Source organism: Montipora foliosa, chromosome 13 (assembly GCF_036669935.1).
Source record: "Montipora foliosa isolate CH-2021 chromosome 13, ASM3666993v2, whole genome shotgun sequence".
Lineage (NCBI taxonomy): Eukaryota > Metazoa > Cnidaria > Anthozoa > Scleractinia > Acroporidae > Montipora > Montipora foliosa.
The window spans coordinates 38035978-38040977 of NC_090881.1; the positions used below are offsets into that span (position 1 = coordinate 38035978).

Genomic DNA, 5000 nt, shown 5'->3' on the forward strand with positions numbered 1-5000 from the left:
GATCTGAAAACAATTGTTGCCATGGCATCTGTACAATGGGTGTCATTTTATGCATTGACTGAGGTACATTACTGGTGCCAGGTTTGATGACACCCACTTTAATACATGTATTTCTGAGGATATTCTATGATTTGTTTTCCTTTGGAACCACTGATGACCTCACCAGTTTTTACTCAAAGACTTTAATATCTCTGGAACGATAAGAGAAATATTTCAAACAAGAAAACACCATGTCTCTTTTCTTCAAAAAGTCTTTCAAATAAGCTTTGGTTATTTTTTATTTCATGGGCACTTCAACAGATTGATTTTTGGAATACCACAAGAAATCAGTTTATTTATAAAATATTCCTTGCAATGCAATCATCATCATCATAATTATCTTTGTTTACTCAGCTTGGTGTAGCTAGTATCCCTGAGCATTTACAGTACCCTACCAACCACAGTATACTACAAAGGACAGACCACAACACCAGGTACTCCATGCCCTGCTCTTTGGGAATACATGCATGTACAGTACATGTAGTGTGTGAGCTCTTTTATGTCCCACAGGGTTATAAACAATGAAGGGTTGTGAGACAGGGCCAACAGTTGATTGTCCTCATCCGAGAAGACTAACAGCGTTCTCAATAGAATTTTGAACAGCCCTTGCAGTGTTGTTTTCAACCATAACACTGATGTACAGGTGCACATGCACATGGTCTTTTTGGGACCTCTGGGCCAAGCTACTGGGGGATCTGGGGGCATGCTCCTCCAGGACTTTTTTTTTTGGCAATCAAGAGGCTCGGAAATACGTTTTCCTTCATTCTGGGGTAATATTGTCTTATTTCTTCCAAACAACTTTTTGTGCATTTTAAAATCTGTTCAGTGGGTCTGAGAACTGGAAATTGAAATCACCCCTTTCCAAACCAGAAAATCATTCATCCAGAGGTTGCTGCAAAGTTAGAAGACAGTGTGGGTCCACACCTTTAGGGAGGTGCAGAGGCTTGATCCCAGAGAAAAACAGTTTGGAAATGTAATGCTGGAAAACTTGTTTCAGGCATTTTTGGCCTGAAAACTGATTTTAGGGGTGGCTTAAACCACAATTATTAATACAGCCGTGACCAAAATGTCAGCATTCAGTGGGTTCACTAAATTAAATGCTATTGTCCAACAAAAGCTTAGTAATAATTTTATTGGTGCTTAAAAACTGAAAACTTGGGTAGAGCCACGTAAAAAAAAGTGTGTCCAACGAAAGGGGTTTAACGGAATAATTACAAACTTTTTAATAAGGGCTATCTTGCTCTCAATTATTACATGTACTTTTCAAACACCAGAGAGGCAGAGTCCGGCTTTCCTCATCCCAGAACATACATGTAAGCGAAGGATTTGTCCTCTTCAAAGGGAACACCCATTTTGATCACTGGAACAACTAGTTGATCTCAATTGCCATGTGTCAACTGAACATTTGTCTCTTTGTCACCCTCCATGATTTGATCCCAAAATAACAATACTCATGACCTCTCCATTGACTTTAACAACTGCACTTTCATCTACACTCGAATGTTAATAATTATTATTGTCCTCCAAAACTTGCCCAATCTTCTTTACGCTGCAACTTGCCTTCATCAGCCTGCTGACAATGTCCTGTGTGTCTCCAACAGTTGTTGACACAATTGCTCCTCAATAACCTGAAATTTTTCTGCATCATACATTGTAAATACCCTCTACCAACCTAGACTCTTGCATTCAATTTCTTCCACGCATTCAGTCTCATCATCTTACAGTTTACTTACTATAAGCAAAAGAACCGGCAAAAAGCTAACCATTCGAAGCCAAGGAAATGGAAATTCAAATCGAAGTTAATTATCCCTGTTTAAAACGGTGTACCGCTTTAAACACAAAATCAAGCAAAACACCGCTTAGTCATACATTGCATTGAGTCTGAGTGTTCAGGCTAGATGTACCTCATAGTATAATATAAACAGCTAACTGTTGACACTTCCATTTACAATGTAATGCAGAGATTTCTTCTGGGATGTAGTACTGGTACATGCATATTATTGTAACATGGCATCTGACAGGATGCGGATCCGCATAATTCACTGAAATCCGCATCTTCCGCATAATGCCGATATTTTCCGCATAATTCCGATATGTTCCGCAAAAAACAGAAGAAATATCTGATATTAGTGATAAAGCAGCTCCTTAACATCCTCAAAAACATAAAAGCCGAAGAAATTGACTGTTTTGAAACGTTTATTTTCCTGAACATTGAAGAAAACACACCATTTCGTTCGCAAGATGAAAGTTCGTATTTAAAGAAAGATCATAAGTAGTTTCCGCGCATTTTATTGCCAATGAGCCTGGACACTAGTTTTTGTTCCTACAATGCTTCCCATTGGACGAGAAACAGGTACACTTCAGCAAATGACGTAACTGATAAGAAACTAAGGGTGCGTTCGATTGACCGTATTCCGGAATAGGACTACATAGACTACAAGTTCGAAATCCTTCTTTTTTACGGAGATTCACATTAAAAATGTCGAACACCTGCTAAAATGCTATTTTAAACATATCTTTATTATCCTTGTTGCTTCAAAACGCCAGACATACCGTTTTGAATTCATCACTTCACGTATTCTTATTCCGGAATACGGTGAATCAAACACACCCTAAGTCAATGATCGAGGGAATGGATCGCGCTCCAAAGGCATTACAATTTTGCTCCATTATCTCCAAATTGAAACAAAATTCTTGATGAGAAACAAAATAATTTTTTATCGCTTTATTTATTTCACTAAAAGTTGCGGGAAAATCCCAACTGCTAACCCTTTTATTTCAACGGTGAAAGCTGGTCGCAAATTGATGACTCCTCCATGTATTTTAATAACAAAGGGCAAAAATTCAGTCACAAATGCGATTGTATTGGTTGCAATTTCGATTACGGATTTACCGTAAGCATGTAAATACATTGGACGGGCCTAATTATTAGTTTTATAACTTGTTTAAGTTTCCGCATAATCCGGTGTAATTTCCGCATAATCAACGCATGTTTCCGCACAATATGGCCAAAAATTTCCGCATAATCTTTAATTTTTTCCGCATCCTATCAGAAGCCATGTTGTAATTACATGATAAGTAGTCCGTAATTGTTGAACCAAGACCATGATATTGTGTTGTGTAGCTCATGATCTTAAGCAATGAGAAACCAGATTTTAAACAAAATATTCTCGTTTTGTTTTAGACTTCATTGCTGTTGTACTCAAGTCACCAAAACCAGTACAATAGGCACTTTTTATAACATCGTAGTCAAGTTGTCACTGCCTTGAATTTCTGAAAAGATTGGAAAGACAATATTATGTAATATGTAGATGTATTTTTATTGTATCTGAGTATGTTTAAGGCTTATAGTTCCAGAGGAAACCAAGATTAGGTACAAATATAAAAAAAAAATGTTGTAGTTACTCTCGACTATTCCTGTAAGTTAAGCTCTCCTTAGGCATTATGCAATGACATCAACGGCAGTATTCAAAAGTATGCATTCGCATTAGTTGAAGGAAGACGCAATTTTCTGTCACCCTGCCTTAAAATGCCAGGGACTGGCCAAAAATTATACCAGCAAGAACGGCAAAGAAGCGTAGAGAGTATAATTATTGAAAATTTCACCATCTTTCGCTTATGTCCTTCACACAACCTTAAATTTGCCTTTTCTGTCGTTTTTTTTTTGCTGATGAGAGCAAAGTAATGCACCAAAATGAAAATGTAAGTACACGTAGTGTAAGTGCCCTATTGTAAAAAAATTAGCATAAAGTGCTGTTGGTCTTGTTTTCTTGCCTTTTCAAAATGTGGTTTCTACTTTATTTTATTATAGATAATTAAGTTATGTTGTTCTACAATAAATTGCTGGTTAAATCTTATTGGTTCTTTCACCATTTATCTTACATTCCCGTGTTTTACTGAATAAATGGAATGTTACAAGTTTTGTTAAGATTCTTGTGAACTTGTTTCTAAGGGTGCATTCGATTGACCATAATCCGGAATAGAAATACAAGGAATATCAGTTAGAAATCCTTTGTTTTTACGGAGATTCACATTAAAATTGTCAAACATCTGCTAAAATGCTATTTTAAACATATTTTTAATATCCTTGCTGCTTCAAAACGCACCAAACATACCGTTTTAATCATTACTCCACATATCCTTATTCCAGAATAGGGTCAATCAAATGCGCCCTTAGATAGGATTTAGATCATTCTTGGGAGGTTGTAGTGAGAAAATACCCCAAAGTTGTAAGATTTTATTTTAGAATCCTCGCGCAAGCTTGCAAAATCTTGCTAAAGCTGGCACTGACAATAATCTACATGGACTACTTTGTAAGTGTTTACAATGAGAATAAAAGAGTTTGAAGCAAAATTTTGTTCTGAAAAATTGTACAAAAAGTTACAGTAAAAATCTGCATTAAAGAACCAGTACATTTTAAGAACCAGTTAGGGTAAGACAGTGCATTTAGACTCCTTTAGCCTGTTTTAGCCTACGATCTTCCATCGGGTTCTTATTTTAAGAAATTCAGTCAAACACTGAATACACAAATTTAATATACCTGTAACAAGCTCTACCAGAACTATATACATGAATATAAATTTGTCCCAGCAGCAACACACTGTACCATGTTTTAATGTTGTTTTTGTTCTGTTTATCTTGCATAGCTTTGTACAAACTTCAAATATGGCTTTAACATACTTGGATTAGAGGGATTTTTATAACATTGTACAAAAAATAGGCCCAAAGTAGGCCACATCCACCAAGGACAAACACCTTACTTAATATTTTATTTTATTTTCAAAAATTTAAGAACCTGAGTACAGTCTGTAGCCTAATTTTCCAATTACTAGAAAGCACCATTTTTATAAGAACCTTCTTAGCCTAGCTTGGAAAAAATTGGTTCTTATATATATCTTTATCACACAAGTATTCCTGAAAAGTGTTCCTGAAAAGCCCCTTTGGGGAGGTTCAATAAAGTA

General features: G+C 36.1%; 1 protein-coding gene across 2 annotated transcripts in view; it reads right to left on the reverse strand.

The window, feature by feature from the left end:
- The window catches only part of LOC137983207 (fibroblast growth factor receptor 1-like), a 44338-nt gene that overhangs the window by 28612 nt on the left and 10726 nt on the right, over positions 1-5000 (reverse strand). The window lies entirely within an intron of this gene.